This window comes from Rutidosis leptorrhynchoides, chromosome 4 (genome assembly GCF_046630445.1).
Source record: "Rutidosis leptorrhynchoides isolate AG116_Rl617_1_P2 chromosome 4, CSIRO_AGI_Rlap_v1, whole genome shotgun sequence".
NCBI classification, from domain to species: domain Eukaryota; kingdom Viridiplantae; phylum Streptophyta; class Magnoliopsida; order Asterales; family Asteraceae; genus Rutidosis; species Rutidosis leptorrhynchoides.
The window spans coordinates 230,055,364-230,076,086 of NC_092336.1; positions in this window are offsets into that span (position 1 = coordinate 230,055,364).

Genomic DNA, 20,723 nt, shown 5'->3' on the forward strand with positions numbered 1-20,723 from the left:
CTGCTACTTATCTCATAAACATGTTTCCATCTTCTGTTCTATCTAGAAAGTGTCCATATGAGTTGATATATAATAAAAGTCCAAATCTCTCCCACTTAAAAATATTTGGATGTCTTTGTTTTGCTACGTTTTTTTAAACAATCAAGATAAATTTTCTAGCAGGTCTGTTAAATATGTTTTTGTTTAGGTTATTCAAACTACAAAAAAGGGTACAAACTGTTTTCTCTTGAAAAAAAAGTTTCATTTTTTCAAGGGATGTAAATTTTAGGAACATATATTCCCTTTCAAACTTGATTCAGTGTACAAAACTGTTTTTAATGAAGAAGATTTAAATACTGTTAACTTTTTTGATTCTTTTGACTATGATTTTCATAAAACTAAAATTGTTTCTGGTAAAAATAATGTAAGTCCCAATGATGAAGGGAGAGATAATACTGAGGATGAAGGCAATCATGCCTCACTAATTATTACCTCTAATAGGTTACTTTGTGATGGTGTACCTGCAACTTCCAATGCTGAAAGTATTGTGACAGAATCTATCCCTGAGGGCACTCTTGAAACTGAAACTGAAACAGTAATTCATAATAGTCCCGAGCAGAGCTTAAAAGGGTCAAGTAGACAAGTTAATTTACCATCAAAATATAAAGATTTTGTCATGAATGGTAATGTTAAATATGATTTAAATAAATACTTGAATTATTCAAAGTTGGGCTCAGAAAACTATTGTTTTGTTACTTGTTAAACAATGAACATGAACCTAAATCTTATAAGGAAGCTTTCCAAAATTCAAAATGATTGGAAGCCATGAATGAGGAAATGAAAGCTTTAAATAGAAATAACACCTGGATAATTACAGACTTACCTGTTGGTAGAAAGCCTATAGGTTGTAAATGGGTCTATAGAATTTAGTATAAGTCTACAGGTGATATTGATAGGTATAAGCAAGGTTGTAAAAGTCGCGAGTTGGGGACGCATCGGTCGAGACCTAAAAAGGACGCATCGGACGAGTCAGGTACGCGTCGAGGACGAGTCGGTCATTGACCAATGTTGACTTTATTAATAATTTCTTAAATATATATTTATATATGTATAAAATAGTTGATTCTGTACCATAAATTTCTTAAATAAGAACTTGAATTTAAATACAATCTATAGTGACCCGAAATTTCCATGTTTATATATATTAAATGAAATTGATATTTACATGATTAAGTGTTTCCAACATGTTAAGAAACCAAACTTGTTAAGACTTGATTAATTGAAATAGGTTTCATATAGTCAATTGACCACCCAAGTTGACCGGTGATTCACGAACGTTAAAACTTGTAAAAACTATATGATGACATATATATGATTATATATATAGTTAACATGATATTATGATAAGTATCTCATTAGGTATTTTAACAATGAGTTATATACATAAAATTGTGATTATTGAATTAAGAAACTCAGAACGATATATATAACGATTATCGTTATAACAACGTCTTACTAATTACATATGAATCATATTAAGATATTGTTACACTATGTTTAATCATGATAAATGATAAGTAAACATGTCATTATGTATATTAACAATGAACTACATATGTAAAAACAAGACTACTAACTTAAGGATTTCGAAACGAGACATATATGTAACGATTATCGTTGTAACAACATTTAACTGTATATATATCATACTAAGATATATTAATATATCATAATATCATGATAATGTAATAATTTAACATCTCATTAGATATAATAAACATTGGGTTAACAACATTTAACATGATCGTTAACTTAAAGGTTTCAAATCAATATTTACATGTAACGACTAACGATGACTTAACGACTCAGTTAAAATGTATATACATGTAGTGTTTTAATATGTATTCATACACTTTTGAAAGACTTCAAGACACTTATCAAAATACTTCTACTTAACAAAAATTCTTACAATTACATCCTCGTTCAGTTTCATCAACAATTCTACTCGTATGCACCCGTATTCGTACTCGTACAATACACAGCTTTTAGATGTATGTACTATCGGTATATACACTATAATGATCAGCTCTTAGCAGCCCATGTGAGTCACCTAACACATGTGGGAACTATCATTTGGCAACTAGCATGAAATATCTCATAAAATTACAAAAATATTAGTAATCATTCATGACTTATTTACATGTAAACAAAATTACACATCCTTTATATCTAATCCATATACCAACGACCAAAACCACCTACAAAAACTTTCATTTTTCAATTTTCTTCATCTAATTGATCTCTCTCAAGTTCTATCTTCAAGTTCTAAGTGTTCTTCATAAATTCTATAAGTTCTAGTTTCATAAAATCAAGAATACTTCCAAGTTTGCTAGCTTACTTCCAATCTTGTAAAGTGATCATCCAACCTCAAGAAATCTTTTTTATTTATAGTAAGATATCTTTTTAATACAAGGTAATACTCATATTCAGACTTTGATTCAATTTCTATAACTATAACAATCTTATTTCGAGTGGAAATCTTACTCAAGAACTTTCAAGCCATCCAAGGATCCTTTGAAGCTAGATCTATTTTTCTCATTTCCAGTAGGTTTATCCACAAAACCTTAGGTAGTAATGATGTTCATAACATCATTCGATTCATATATATAAAACTACCTTATTCAAAGGTTTAAACTTGAAATCACTAGAACATAGTTTAGTTAATTCTAAACTTGTTCGCAAACAAAAGTTAATCCTTCTAACTTGACTTTTAAAATCAACTAAACACATTTTATATATCTATATGATATGCTAACTTAATGATTTAAAATCGGAAAACACGAAAAACACCGTAAAACCGGATATACGCCGTCGTAGTAACACCGCGGGCTGTTTCGGGTTAGTTAATTAAAAACTATGATAAACTTTGATTTAAAAGTTGTTCTTCTGGGAAAATGATTTTTCTTATGAACATGAAACTATATCCAAAAATCATGGTTAAACTCAAAGTGGAATTATGTTTTCCAAAATGGTCATCTAGACGTCGTTTTTTCGACTGAAATGACTACCTTTACAAAAACAACTTGTAACCTGTATTTCTGACTATAAACTTATAATTTTTCTGTCTAGATTCATAAACTTAAGTTCAATATGAAACCATAGCAACTTGAAACACTCAAAACGGATTTAAAACGAAGAAGTTATGGGTAAAACAAGATTGGATATTTTTGCTTGTTGTAACTACGTGAAAATTGGTAACAAATTTATATTAATCATATCCTAGCTAACTTATATTGTATTATACATGTATTCTAATATATTATGTAATCTTGGGATACCATATACATGTATGAAAATGTTTTGACATATCATATTGACCCATCTATATATATTATTTGGAACAACCATAGACACTCTATATGCAGTAATGTTGGAGTTAGCTATACAGGGTTAAGGTTGATTCCAAAAATATATATACTTTGAGTTATGATCTAGCCTGAGACGTGTATACACTGGGTCGTGGATTGATTCAAGATAATATATATCGATTTATTTATGTACATCTAATTGTGGACAACTAGTTGTAGGTTACTAACGAGGACAGTTGACTTAATAAACTTAAAACATTAAAACGTATTAAAAATGTTGTAAATATATTTTGAACATACTTTGATATATATGTACATATTTGTTATAGGTTCGTGAATCGACCAGTGGCCAAGTCTTACTTCCCGACGAAGTAAAAATCTGTGAAAGTGAGTTATAGTCCCACTTTTAAAATCTAATATTTTAGGATGAGAATACATGCAGTTTTATAAATATTTTATGAAATAGACACAAATAATTGAAACTACGTTATATGGGTGAATGATCGAAGCCGAATATGCCCCTTTTGCTTGGTAACCTAAGAATTAGTAAACGGATTTACAAATTGACGCGAATCCTAAAGATAGATCTATTGGGCCTAACGAACTCCATCCAAAGTACCGGATGCTTTAGTACTTCGAATTAGTTTTTATCATGTCCGAAGGATTTTCCGGAATGATAGGGGATATTCTAATATGCATCTTGTTAATGTCGGTTACCAGGTGTTCACCATATGAATGAATTTTATCTCTATGTATGGTATGTATATTGAAATATGAAATCTTGTGGTCTATTATTATGATTTGATAATATATAGGTTAAACCTATATCTCACCAACATTTTTGTTGACGTTTTAAGCATGTTTATTCTCAGGTGATTATTAAGAGCTTCCGCTGTTGCATACTAAAATAAGGACAAGATTTGGAGTCCATGTGATAATGCTAAAAAAGAACATATATTTCATAGCATTATTCCTCAAGAAAGACAAGCTTTTAGTTGCAATTGTTCTATTTACAAGTGATATTCGTTTAAATAATAAAAGGTGAAGACAGAAGACAGATTCGACGAATTGAAGACGCAAACGACCAAAAAGCTCAAAAGTACAAAAGACAATCAAAAAGGTTCCAATTATTGATAAGAAACGTCTCGAAATCACAAGAGTACAAGATTCAAAACGCAAAGTACAAGATATTAAATTGTACGCGAGGACGTTCGAAAATCCGGAACCGGGACCAGAGTCAACTCTTAACGCTCGACGCAACCGACTAAAAATTACAAGTTAACTATGTATATAAATATAATATAATATATAATTAATTATATTAATTATATATATATTATATATATATTATTAAAACCGTCGGCAGCAAGAAACTCCAAGGGTGTGAGCTGTAAATACATCCTCCGCGACTCGCGGAGTTTGAAGGGCATTTTGCCGCGAGTCGCGGAGCCCCAAAATTCAACTCTGGCTATAAAGCCAACCGAATTCTGATCAAAATATCATCATCTTTTTTCTTCCTCTTCATACGTAAAATTTATATTTATATTTATAATTTATATTTTAATTTTAATTATAATTCTAATAATAAGGGTATGTTAGCGAATGTTGTAAGGGTGTAAGTCGAAATTCTGTCCGTGTAACGCTACGCTATTTTTAATCATTGTAAGTTATGTTCAACCTTTTTATATTAATGTCTCGTAGCTAAGTTATTATTATGCTTATTTAAAACGAAGTAATCATGATGTTGGGCTAATTACTAAAATTGGGTAATTGGGCTTTGTACCATAATTGGGGTTTGGACAAAAGAACGACACTTGTGGAAACTAGGCTATGGGCTATTAATGGGCTTTATATTTGTTTAACTAAATGAAAGTTTGTTAATGTTAATATAAAGATTTACAATTGAGCGTCCCTATAAATTACCATATACACTCGATCGGACACGATGGGCGGGGTATTTATATGTACGAATAATCGTTCATTTAACCGGACACGGGAATGGATTAATAGCCACTAGAATAATTAAAACAGGGGTGAAATTACATTCAAGGGTAATTGGTGTAATTGTTAACAAAGTAGTAAAACCTTGGTTTACACGCAGTCGATAACCTGGTGTATTCATTAAACAAAGTATTAAAACCTTGTTACAATTCGAATCCCCAATTAGTTGGAATATTTAACTTCGGGTATAATAATAATTTGACGAGGACACTTGCAATTTATATTTATGACTGATGGACTGTTATGGACAAAAACCAGACGGACATATTAAATAATCCAGGACAAAGGACAATTAACCCATGGGCATAAAACTAAAATCAACACGTCAAACATCATGATTACAGAAGTTTAAATAAGCATAATTCTTTTATTTCATATTTAATTTCCTTTATTTTATATTTAATTGCACTTCTAATTATCGCACTTTTATTATTTGTTATTTAATCGCACTTTTAATTATCGTACTTTTTAATTATCGCAATTTTATTTTATCGCATTTTTATTATTCGCAATTTCATTATCGTTATTTACTTTACGCTTTAATTTAAGTCTTGTATTTATTTTATATTTTACATTAGGTTTTAACTGCGACTAAAATCTTAAAATCGACAAACCGGTCATTAAACGGTAAAAACCCCCCTTTATAATAATAATATTACTTATATATATGTTTGTATTTTTATAAAAGTAAACTAATATAGCGTTGAGCTTTGTTTAAAGATTTCCCTGTGGAACGAACCGGACTTACTAAAAACTACACTACTGTACGATTAGGTACACTGCCTATAAGTGTTGTAGCAAGGTTTAAGTATATCCATTCTATAAATAAATAAATATCTTGTGTAAAATTGTATCATATTTAATAGTGTTTTCTGCTAAAATTAATAACTATTTTATATACACCTCGCTTCACATCAAGTATTTTTGGCGCCGCTGCCGGGGACTATCTTAAAAGCCGGAAGCACAACGCTAATATAAAAAAAAAAAGATTTTTAGTTACTTTTATTAAAATTTGTTTTTGTAAAAATACGTTTTAATTATTCAAAAATATAAAAAGAAAAAAAAAACAAAAATATAAGCATTTTTAAGATTTTGTTAAATATTTAAGTTTTATAAGTTTCTTTATTTCTATTTTAGTTTATAAAAATATAAGTTTTATTTTAAAATCTTTTATTTATTAAAAAAACAGAAAACATAAAATAGAAAAAAAAAATAAAGAAAACGCGTAAAAACTCAACCCTGTCAGCTGAATTTCTGAAACCCCGCGACTCGCGGGGTTTTCTTCTTTAATTGCCGCGACTCGCGGAGCTACTCTGACACGCGCACAGGAAGCCCTAATCGAGCATTAATTACGGTAATTATTAATTATTATTATTATTATTATTATTATTATTAGTTTTAGTTTTATTTTTACTTTTTATTTATTATTATTATTATTAGTTTTAGTTTTATTTTTACTTTTTATTTAATTTATGTATTTTGTTTAATTAGTTTTATTAAAATTGTAAAATTAATAGTTTAATAAAATAAATAATATAAAAATAATATTTTTATAAAAATTGTACTTTTTACAACTTTTTGTATATTTTTATATTTTGTACCTTTTTAATCGTTGTAGCGTAATATTTGTATTTTTAGCTCATATTTAATTTTAAACTTAGTTTTTGCTATAGTTATTTTTACTCCTAGATTTTTAGGCTTTGCCGTAGAATTCCTTAAGTGCTTTTTCTTTAGACTAAGATTTAGGTGCTTTAGAATTTTGCGACGCCTTTTTAAGTTTTAGTTTTTTTTTTTTTTAGTTATTTCCATTTGGGATTTAGTTTTTCCTGTAAGCTTTAATATTTTTAGACCTTTTACTATGTACCAATTATCATTCCAATTAGTAATTTCAATTTGCGATTATAATTTTAAGTTAGTTGTAGTAATAAGGTTAGGTTAGTTAAGTATTTTTAAGTTTTTATAAGTTTCTTTTATTTTTCCGTCACCTTTTATTTTTTAAACCATTTTTTCTTTTTCGACCTTTTTCGACGAACTCTTTTTCTCTCTTATTTCTCGCTATTCTAGTTTTAGGACATAGATTATTTATTCTACTTCTTATCTAAATTTCTTAAAATTACGAAAATTTATTTTAAGTAGTTAAATTGATAGACATCAAAATTTTCTGGTTCGTAGTAATAGTTGGATTTGTACGTGGACCGGGTTATTGGAGCCAAACAGTCCTCAATTATATTGAGACCAAACGAATCCTGCCCCTCTGCTGCATCTTTTGGCTATTCGAAACGTGGGCAAAATCAGAAAAGTCTATTAATTGGATAACTTATTATAATTTTTCTTTCCTTTTTAAAACTAATAGGATATTCTGTGAATGCACCGAGCAAGACGTTCATCACCTGTTGTACGTTCACCACCTGTAACTCGATCAAGACATCGTTTAACAAATATAACCGCCGTTGATTTTTCTTTAGAATCGTCATCCAGTAGACCAAGTACTTCAGTTCAAATTTCCGATAATCCATTTTTTGAACCCAACCTCACAATTGAGAATCCAGAGAATATTCAGGAACGGTTCGTAGATCCTGAACCATTAAACTTTCCTCCGGAACCACCAATCATTCAAACAGAGATTGTTGAGGAACGAACCATTAAAACAGAATCATCTAGTGATACCGATTCAACAAATTCAATTATGGAGAATCTGGAACCTTTAAGTATGGAAGACCGAATGAGAGCTAAACGCACTGGCCAAGGTCACGCAATTACTCATCCAGACATTAATGCGCCAGATTATGAAATCAAAGGACAAATTCTACACATGGTGACTAATCAATGCCAATTTAGTGGTGCGCCGAAGGAAGATCCGAATGAACATCTACGTACCTTTAATAGGATCTGCACACTATTTAAAATACGAGAAGTGGAGGATGAACAGATATATCTCATGTTATTTCCCTGGACTTTAAAGGGAGAAGTCAAAGATTGGTTGGAATCGTTACCTGAAGGGGCGATCGATACATGGGACGTTTTAGTTGACAAATTTCTTAAACAATTTTTTCCTGCATCTAAAGCAGTAAGACTTCAAGCAGAAATTGTTACGTTCACACAGAAGCCAAATGAAACTCTATATGAGGCGTGGACAAGATATGGAAAGTTATTAAGAGGATGTCCGCAACATGGTTTAGACACCTGTCAAATAGTACAAATATTCTACCGAGGATGCGACATCACTACAAGAAAAGACATAGATATAGCAGCTGGTGGTTCTATTATGAAGAAAACCGAAACTGATGCTTACAAAATTATTGATAACACTGCTTCCCACTCACATGAGTGGCACCAAGAAAAAGATATCATTAGATCATCTAAAGCAGCTAGAGCCGATTCTAGCCATGACTTAGATTCCATTTCGGCAAAGATAGATGCTTTCGAGAGACGAATGGAAAAGATGACTAAGGATATTCATGCTATACGAATTAGTTGTGAGCAGTGTGGAGGACCACATTTGACAAAAGATTGTCTAAGTATTGAATTAACAATGGAACAAAGAGAGAATATTTCATACATAAACCAAAGGCCTGGAAATAATTATCAGAATAATTATCAACCGCCAAGACCGACTTACAATCAAAACCAGAATTATAACCGAAATATTCCATACAACAACCAACAAGGTCCTAGCAATCAACAAGTATCCAATAATACTTACAATCAGCAAAGACCTAATTTTCAAAACAAACCACCACAACAAACCGATGATAAAAAGCCGAATTTAGAAGATATGATGACAAAGCTAGTTGAAACTCAAACACAGTTTTTCACATCTCAGAAACAAACAAATGAACAAAATGCTCAAGCATTTAGAAATCAACAAGCTTCTATTCAAAATCTGGAACAAGAAGTGAGTAACCTAGCAAGGTTAATAGGTGAAAGAAAACCGGGAAGTCTACCTAGTGATACAAATGCTAACCCCCGGAATGAAACAGCTAAAGCTATTACCACAAGAAGTGGTACAACACTTAAATCACCTGAAATACCTGTAACTTCTGATGAAACTATTCCTACTCCACAAGAACCACAACCTGATCAAGATAAGGAAAAAGAACCGGTAGTTGAAAAGGTTAATGAAGATAACACAGTTAAGGATAAACCTTATGTTAAACCATACCAACCACCACTTCCTTACCCGAGTAAAATGAAGAAAGAAAAACTTGAAGCCGAGCAATCCAAATTCTTGGATATGTTTAAACAGATAAATGTAAATCTTCCTTTCATTGATGTGATTTCAGGAATGCCTAGATATGCTAAATTCTTGAAAGATCTAATCACGAATAGAAAGAAAATGGAAGAACTCTCGGCTGTTACTATGAATGCTAATTGTTCAGCAGTGCTGTTGAATAAGATACCAGAAAAACTATCTGATCCAGGAAGTTTCACAATTCCATGTTTTCTGGGTAGTCTTAGTTCAATAGAAGCATTGGCAGACTTAGGTGCTAGTATAAATCTAATGCCGTATTCACTATACGCTAAACTAGACCTTGGGGAATTGAAACCAACCAGAATAAGCATACAACTAGCCGATAGATCAATAAAATATCCTAGAGGGATAATGGAAAACATGCTAGTTAAAGTTGGTACTTTAGTATTTCCAGTAGATTTTGTTGTTTTGGACATGGAAGAAGATTCTCAAGTTCCTCTCATATTAGGAAGACCATTCTTAAACACGGCTAAAGCAATGATAGACGTGTTCGGTAAGAAACTGACCCTAAGTATAGAGGATGAGAGTGTTACCTTTTCAGTTGATAGAGCAATGCAACAACCACAATCTGCAGATAATACATGTTATTATATTCAAACTATAGATGCACATGCAGAATTATTAGAAGAATTTCCAGAATTACAAGGAACAGGAGAATGTTCTTTAGGAGAAGGTAATGAACCAATTGATGAAGCTGAAATGTTAGCTACACTTATAGCTAATGGATATGAACCAACAACAGAAGAAATTCAAATGCTAAAAGAAGAAGACAGATATCGATATAAATCATCGATAGAAGAACCTCCGAAATTAGAGTTAAAGCCACTTCCAAACCATTTGGAATACGCTTATTTACATGGTGAATCTGAATTACCTGTAATAATATCGTCTTCTCTTACTGAAAATGAGAAATCACAACTCATTTCTGTGTTGAAAGCTCATAAACCAGCCATTGTATGGAAGATTCATGATATTAAAGGAATAAGTCCTTCGTATTGCACACATAAAATCCTTATGGAAGAAGGTCATAAAACGTATGTGCAACGTCAACGAAGACTAAATCCTAATATGCAAGATGTAGTTAAGAAAGAGATTATTAAACTGCTAGATGCAGGTTTGATATATCCAATCTCTGATAGTCCATGGGTAAGTCCAGTTCAATGCGTGCCTAAGAAGGGTGGCATGACTGTCATCACAAATGAGAAAAATGAGCTTATTCCTACTAGGACTGTAACAGGATGGCGTGTATGTATTGATTATAGAAAATTAAATGACGCCACCAGAAAAGATCACTTTCCCTTACCTTTCATTGATCAAATGTTGGAAAGATTAGCCGGAAATAGTTACTATTGTTTTCTAGATGGATTTTCCGGATATTTTCAAATTCCAATAGCACCCGAGGATCAAGAGAAAACCACATTCACGTGCCCTTATGGTACTTTTGCTTACAAACGCATGCCATTTGGACTTTGCAACGCCCCTGCAACCTTTCAAAGGTGTATGATGGCGATTTTTCATGACATGATAGAAGAATGCATGGAAGTATTCATGGATGACTTTTCAGTCTTCGGTGATACATTTAAATCATGTCTAGTTAATCTGGAACGAATGCTAATTAGATGCGAAAAATCAAATCTAGTACTTAATTGGGAGAAATGCCATTTCATGGTTAAAGAAGGCATCGTTCTTGGACATAAAATTTCAAAAGAAGGAATTGAAGTGGATAGAGCTAAAGTAGATGTAATTGCTAAACTTCCACATCCCACAAATATTAGAGGAGTTAGGAGTTTTCTAGGGCATGCCGGTTTTTACCGACGTTTCATAAAAGATTTTTCTAAAATTGCCACTCCTATGAATAAACTCCTAGAAAAGGATGCGCCATTCATCTTTTCAGATGAGTGTATCAAATCTTTTAATATTCTTAAAGAAAAACTCACTAATGCGCCGATCATGATAACACCAAATTGGAATCTACCATTTGAACTAATGTGCGATGCAAGTGATTTTGCAATGGGAGCCGTTTTAGGACAAAGGATTGAAAAACGATTTCAACCTATATATTATGCTAGTAAGACATTACAAGGAGCACAAACGAACTATACAACTACTGAAAAAGAACTCCTTGCTATTGTCTTTGCTTTTGACAAATTTCGATCATATCTCGTTCTAGCAAAAACGGTGGTCTATACCGACCATTCTGCTCTTAGATACCTATTTTCAAAACAAGATGCTAAACCAAGATTAATCCGTTGGATCTTACTCTTACAAGAGTTTGATATTGAAATCCGAGATAAAAGAGGAGCAGAAAATCTCGCCGCTGATCATCTTTCTCGTCTTGAAAATCCCGAATTAGAAGTTCTGAATGAATCGGCCATAAAAGACAACTTTCCTGATGAATATCTATTGAAGATAGATTATAAAGAAATCCCATGGTTTGCAGACTATGCAAACTACTTAGTTTGTGGATTCCTTGAAAAAGGATTATCGTACCAAAGACGAAAGAAATTCTTCAGTGATATAAAACACTATTTCTGGGAAGATCCACATCTGTTTAAAAGTTGTCCCGATGGAATAATACGCCGATGTGTATTTGGAGATGAAGCTAGTAAAATTTTAAACCATTGTCACACAGGACCAACAGGAGGGCATTATGGGCCTCAACTAACAGCAAGAAAAGTTTATGAAGCTGGATTCTATTGGCCTACAATTTACAAAGACGCACACCTTCTTTGCAAATCCTGTGATGCATGTCAAAGGGCCGGAAAAATAAGTCAACGTGATGAAATGCCACAAAATGTCATCCAAGTATGTGAAGTATTTGACATTTGGGGTATTGACTTTATGGGTCCATTTCCAAAATCTCATAATAATCTATATATACTCGTAGCCATTGATTATGTATCTAAATGGGCGGAAGCACAAGCTCTCCCAACTAACGATGCACGAGTTGTAGTCAACTTTTTAAAACGTCTTTTTGCAAGGTTTGGAACACCGAAAGCTTTAATAAGTGATCGGGGTACTCATTTCTGTAATAATCAACTTGAGAAAGTTCTTAAAAGATATGGAGTAACTCATAAAATCTCCACCGCATATCATCCACAAACAAGTGGACAAGTTGAAAATACCAACCGAGCTTTAAAACGTATTCTAGAGAAAACCGTAGGATCAAATCCGAAGGAATGGTCCATTAAATTGGAGGATGCACTCTGGGCTTTTAGAACAGCCTACAAAACTCCAATTGGAACCACACCTTTTAGACTTGTTTATGGAAAAGCATGTCATCTTCCAGTAGAAATTGAACACAAAGCATTTTGGGCTTTGAAGACATGTAATCTTGATTTACATGAAGCCGGACGTCTACGATTAAGCCAACTAAATGAATTAGAAGAATTAAGACATGAAGCATACGAAAATTCGTTAATCTATAAAGAAAGAACGAAGAAATGGCATGATAAAAGAATCAGAAGTTCAAAAGAATTTAAAGAAGGAGACAGAGTTCTTCTTTTCAATTCACGATTCAAGCTATTTCCTGGAAAATTGAAATCAAGATGGTCTGGACCATTCATAGTCAAAAGAGTTTTCCCATACGGAACGATAGAATTAATAAATTCAAATGGGATTGAATTTAAAGTTAATGGTCACAGAGTTAAACATTACATACATGGTCCGATGGAAGTCGACAACGAAGTTAATCACATTTTCGACACCACAGCTAACTAAGTGTGGGGAGAATCAAGTCTTTAAAGGATAATATATATTTCTGTTAGAGTTAGATTGTCTGTTTTCGTGTAGTTCTCGAAAATGGAACACGTATGGTCTTTCCCTAGCAGACCCTAAAGAACTAGTCTTCTCCCCCCATTCTGAATTTTTATTTTTTTTAGGTTTTTACGATATGAAGACTGCCTGTGAACTAAACCATGGTCTAATGCTACACGCTTTGATCACTAAAAGAAATAATGACATACTACCGAGCGAATTAGTATCAGTAATCAGAGAAAGAATGGACGGAGTTAGAAAAGGATCCAGATGCGAAGATAATAAGTTACAATTTGGTAAAGGAAAATCAAAATCCGCAGCGAAAAGAAGAGCACGACACCTAGAACGATGTCACAAATGCGGAAAATGGTCACATGGAGGTAAATGTTCAAATAATCAAACCTATTCAAATACCGAATTTGTTACTTTATGCAGAGACGGACCGTTCATATGTTTAGAAGAAAAGACAATGAATGCTCGAGGTTACGCCTATGCAGCCATGGAAAACCAATTAAACCGACTATCTTATGAATATAATAGATCATATAACTAAGAAATCTATTTCACAGGTATGTCTGTACAGTTTTTATTTTTATTTATTTTTAACCTTTTGATAATAAACGCTAATTTGTTCGCTAAAAAGTATTAAATTGGTATTGAATAAAATTAGGTTTGGCGACCGAAATTATTGATATCATTCAAAAATTTATTACATCACTGCGAAATTTAACGTTTATTCTTAAGGTATAAATATCTTTAATCAATCAACCCAAAATATTTCAAAAATTCGTCATGAGTTAAATTAGGTCTTGGAACCGAAATTTCTTTACCGAAAAGAGGGGCGCATATTTTTGATAATATTTGATTGATTAAAGTGGGATAAAAAGACAAAAAGATTTTTAATTTTATTTTTACAATGTTTTTAATCTTAATATTTAAATCTTAAATTAATATTGTAAACTTTGTAAAAACAATATATTTAAAATTGTAAATATTTGAAAAATTAATATAAGTTTGGTATGAAATATGAATTTTTAAATTAAGTTTGGTGTGAATTTTTAATTTTTAAAAAAATATTAATTTTTAATTTTATGCATTTCAAATTTTAAGTTTGGTGTGAATTTTTAATTTTTAATTTTGAATTTTATATTTAAGTTGTGTGAATTTAAAAACAAAAATTTACTTTATCTCATTAAGTTAAAAATATGATTTTTAAAAAATTCGTCGTAAGTTGAAGACTAGGTCTTTGAACCGAAATTGCTTTACCCGAGGGAGGGACGAGAACTTTTATTATCATTATTTTTAATCTTACTGAATTAGAGTATGCCAAAAACATTGAAAAAAACCCAAAAATCTTAGCTTTTAAAACAATCGCTACAAAAAGACAAATTTTAAAATTTTGTCGAAGGACGGACTAGGACATCGATCCGAAACGACCTCGTCCTAAATAACAAGGGAAACAAAATTTTAAAATTAATTTCTTAATTGTTTTCAAAAGTTAATGATTATAAAAAAAAAAAAAAAAAAAAAAAAGAGTAAACTCCGCGACTCGCGGAGTTTGCAGTGCAAAACCTCCGCGCTCGCGGAGGGACCAAAAATCAAAAAAAAAAAATAAAATGAGCTGCACGATCAGTTCACTTCCCCCACACTCCACACCCGAAAAACACTGCGAAATAGCTGCGAAAAAACCCGAAAATCACCCCCAAAAATCCCAATTTTTAACCGTTAATCACCAAATTTTTTGCTACAATCATGTTAAGAAGGATGCTATCTAAGAATTTCTCAAGAAAAACGGTAAATTTCTACACCTAAACACCATTTAATTCGAAATTTGGTGTTCTTGAGCTATTTTTTCCCCAATTTGATTTTGATGCTTTTTAGTGTAATTAGACTTAAATTGTTTATGTATTATGCTTGTATAACCTATATTGATGCTGTTTAACATGATTAGAAGCCTTAAAGTTCAAATTTTGAATAATCTAGGGTTTGTGTTCTTGAGCAATTTGGGGCTTTTTGATATAAACAGGTTATGGCCGATTTTTGTCATGAATTGTTGCTAAATTGAGTAGTGTAACATGTCTAGGTAGTTAAATGATCCAAACTTTGAGCCTAAACATGATTTTGAGAATTAAAGTGGACTTTTTCAAGTCCAAAATTCATGAACTTGATTTTTGAAAGATAATGCCATTTGAGACTTGTTTATTTGCTAGTAATGATTATTTTGACATGTTATTTGAGTTGAATGCTTATGAACTTGGCGAAAATTTTCGTATATGCTTATTTGAAAAAGTGTAGATTTGATAAAAATGTGAAAATAAGCTTAAGTTTGATATAAATTGATAATGTCATTGTAATTATTTTGATTGATGATTTTGCTGACACTAATGCATATTTGGATGCACAAAATTTGTGTTTGATGTGTTTTGCAGAATGAAAGGGGTGAATCTTCATCCCAAGCCCGCCATGCTCCTGCTGAGAACTTGGAACAACAGGAGGTAGATAACTACTACAAGCAGGATGTACCTCATCCAGTCATGACCTTTTCAGATATGCACTTGGAACAGTTGCACCCGAACCTGAGATTTGACAGACTTTGGATAGATTATCCAAAATATCAACGGGGTTTGCATACTCTTCATTCCAAGGTTGTTGAGGTACCGAGGGTCATAGAATGGGGACCCTTGGAAGCTGTAGAATTGGCCGGGCCAATTAGGGAATTACTTGTACAGAGGTATGGTAATTCTTCTTTTAATGACTGGATATGTTTATTCACCATACGCAGACCTGTATATAAAGTATGGTGTGAAGAGTTGTTATGTAGTATAGAGTTGAATGATCGGGTAGCTAGTTTAACCGATCGTTCTTTTATTAGATTTTTGTTAGGCGGTTCGATGCGCCACATGTCTTTACTGGACATGGCTCAGGCTTTACGTATATATACGCCTGAGGAATTAGCGTCTGCCGATTGTAGAGGATTGATACTAAACGGTAGAAAGATAGATGAGAATTTTGATACACACGGTGTGTGGAGTCAAATGACAAGCCATCACCGTTTCAAAGGGGGAAACTACTCTTATTTGGATATAGATAGAGCCGAATTAAGAGTAATACATAGGTTTTTAGCTAATTCGATTACACAAAGGGGTAAAAACAAAGAAAAGGTAAATGAACAAGATTTGTTTTACCATATGTGTATTCGAGACCCACAGAGCGCTGTAAGTATACCATATTGTGTGGGTTATTATTTATCAGCTATGGTTCGGGGGATGCGACCACATAGCATAATAGGAGGTGGTATTTTTATTACTTTGATTGGTGAATATCTCGGTGTGGATATAAGTCGGGGGGGATTATTACTAGAAGAGCCGGAACCCCGCGACACTATAGGTTTAAATGTATACCATGGTGCGAAAGTTTTGAAGCGGCGAAATAACGCCGCAGTACGATACCATGGTAGACATCCACAGGTGGAGAGAAACCAGGAACAAGGTAATGTAGGAGGGGGGAATGAGATGCAAGAAATGCATAGGTTTATAGCTTCTCAGGAATACGAAAATGCTAGACAGAGAGCATTTGAAGATTGGCAAGTTCATCAGAACCAGATCATATCGCATTGCCAACATATAGGTAGAAACTATATTCCTACACCGAAACCCGTCTTCCCTCCTTGGTCGATAGAGATGCAGCCACCATATCCTACGTATGACCCTGCCGAAGCATTCTATAGCACTTATGGTTATGCCTGGAACCCCTATTGGTACCAATATCATCCTTAGTATACTTTTTATTTTATTTTTGTAATTTGTAATTATTGATATGTTTAATACTTTTGTTAATATTGTAATCATTTTTATAATTATCTAACTTTTATTCTTAGACTTTAATAATTTTTGAATGTGGGGTAATATACCAAACTTCAAAAATATGTATATATGTTTGCAGTTTATCTTATGTACACAACAGGGTAAAACAACGCATTTTCAAAGACTGGCATTAAGTTCAGCAAAAGCAACTAATTTTGACGACAAGATGCAAAATATATGTGAAATAACAACAAGACGGAATGAACAAATGATGTGCACCATTTATCATTCAGCAAACAAACGCCAATATATTTGGAAACTTTGGTAAAAATTTAATCATTTTCACACAAATCACCCTCAATAATTTAAATTGTTACTGATTTCTTGCAAATGAGGGCATTGCAAGATCTTAAGTGTGGGAAGGGATTAAATTCTTTCGGATTTTAAAATTTTTATATTAAACACTTGGTTACCATTAAAAATACTAGTAAAGCAGTAGTTGTATTAGAATCTAGTGCTCTCTGATAAAAAAGAACAGCCCTAGTCTTATATACTGACTACCCAATTCTAGTAAAAATTTTCAATTAAATGAATTCAAATCATGTTTATACATATTTATGAACGATAAAACTAGGTTTTAACACCGAAATTATTGTTACCTCGGAAAGGACATAAATTGAGAAACAAACTAAAATGTAAAAATTCATTTAAAATGGAATAGAGGACGATAAAAAGGAAAATAAAAGCCAAGTGTGGGAAAATTTACCAAGTTATCTTAAACATATGTCACATATATCTGTAACAAATAACTGAAAATACTTTTGCTTTGGACTAAACTAAACTGTTTTACCCAATGAAAGAAAAGAAGAGATGGATCTACACGATGAATCAATTCCATCATTAAAAGGAAGTAAAGTCTTCCGAAAAAGACACGCGCTTCTTGATTTAGGTCATGAAGTTGTCGTCCAGACCAGCTGTAGGTTGACGAAAAATCTAGAAAAGTCATCACTAAAATCAGCAGGAAATCCACGGACCTCGTCATTAAACAGGGTCGCCATGTGGTCAGATTTATCCTAACCATGAGAAGGATTTATCTCGTACAATGGGGGGGCACCATGCAAATTAGCTGGATAAGACTAATGAATCAGATCCCCAGAAAGGATAATCTCCTTAAAGATTAAAAATTAGCTTTTAAGACTGATATTACTCAATCCTAGAGATTGACCTTAAAGATTGAGAATTCAAACTCATGGAATTTAATGATATCTAAACTCGAGCTTAAACGAGAAAATATTTTGATCAAAATTATAAACCGATTTGTTTTCTGAAAACCCTATTTTCAATGCGTTCATTACCATTGAACGTAAAATCCTAGGAATTCACCTGGAATTCATTAGGTCACCTGAACTAAATCGGGTGTCAACCGTAAGAACGGTGGTTGCATAGCATGGTCAAAGACAGGACCTTGTGCCAGACCGAAAAATTATAAGGGTGAGCTTTACTATTGCTCCTACCAAGGATAGTAATTGCATCCGACACGTTATAGACCATAATCAAAAGCATGTCACGGGACATTGCCTTAACAGTTGCTTGTTCAACGCTTTCCTTTACAACCGGACGGTAGTTTGCCGAAAGGTAATATACGGAACAAGTAAACTGGACGTGTTGCTTTCCAAATACAAGGTTAGCAAGTGGGTGACACAAAACAGCAAGTTTTGAGCTAAAATTTTCAAATCTGAAACCCACCAAACCCACAAAAATATTTTGCAAACACCGGTAAAGGGTTATTCCGGAAAACTTATCTAGGGTAAAAACTAGATTTAATTTTCAAAAGATCAAATGTTTTCATAAAGATCCAATTTCCTTAATGGATCTAAATTTTTATAGTCATGTGGGACTGTAAACCATATCGTTACTACCATTGTTTATACCGCCGTATAGAAATCAGTGATGTACAAAGTGTGAAGAATAAAGAAGTGATTCTAGTATTTCAAGACAATATTGCTTGAGGACAAGCAACGCTCAAGTGTGGGAATATTTGATAATGCTAAAAACGAACATATATTTCATAGCATTATTCCTCAAGAAAGACAAGCTTTTAGTTGCAATTGTTCTATTTACAAGTGATATTCGTTTAAATAATAAAAGGTGAAGACAGAAGACAGATTCGACGAATTGAAGACGCAAACGACCAAAAAGCTCAAAAGTACAAAAGACAATCAAAAAGGTTCCAATTATTGATAAGAAACGTCTCGAAATCACAAGAGTACAAGATTCAAAACGCAAAGTACAAGATATTAAATTGTACGCGAGGACGTTCGAAAATCCGGAACCGGGACCAGAGTCAACTCTTAACGCTCGACGCAACCGACTAAAAATTACAAGTTAACTATGTATATAAATATAATATAATATATAATTAATTATATTAATTATATATATATATTATATATATATTATTAAAACCGTCGGCAGCAAGAAACTCCAAGGGTGTGAGCTGTAAATACATCCTCCGCGACTCGCGGAGTTTGAAGGGCATTTTGCCGCGAGTCGCGGAGCCCCAAAATTCAACTCTGGCTATAAAGCCAACCGAATTCTGATCAAAATATCATCATCTTTTTTCTTCCTCTTCATACGTAAAATTTATATTTATATTTATAATTTATATTTTAATTTTAATTATAATTCTAATAATAAGGGTATGTTAGCGAATGTTGTAAGGGTGTAAGTCGAAATTCTGTCCGTGTAACGCTACGCTATTTTTAATCATTGTAAGTTATGTTCAACCTTTTTATATTAATGTCTCGTAGCTAAGTTATTATTATGCTTATTTAAAACGAAGTAATCATGATGTTGGGCTAATTACTAAAATTGGGTAATTGGGCTTTGTACCATAATTGGGGTTTGGACAAAAGAACGACACTTGTGGAAACTAGGCTATGGGCTATTAATGGGCTTTATATTTGTTTAACTAAATGAAAGTTTGTTAATGTTAATATAAAGATTTACAATTGGGCGTCCCTATAAATTACCATATACACTCGATCGGACACGATGGGCGGGGTATTTATATGTACGAATAATCGTTCATTTAACCGGACACGGGAATGGATTAATAGCCACTAGAATAATTAAAATAGGGGTGAAATTACATTCAAGGGTAATTGGTGTAATTGTTAACAAAGTAGTAAAACCTTGGTTTACACGCAGTCGATAACCTGGTGTATTCATTAAACAAAGTATTAAAACCTTGTTACAATTCGAATCCCCAATTAGTTGGAATATTTAACTTCGGGTATAATAATAATTTGACGAGGACACTTGCAATTTATATTTATGACTGATGGACTGTTATGGACAAAAACCAGACGGACATATTAAATAATCCAGGACAAAGGACAATTAACCCATGGGCATAAAACTAAAATCAACACGTCAAACATCATGATTACGGAAGTTTAAATAAGCATAATTCTTTTATTTCATATTTAATTTCCTTTATTTTATATTTAATTGCACTTCTAATTATCGCACTTTTATTATTTGTTATTTAATCGCACTTTT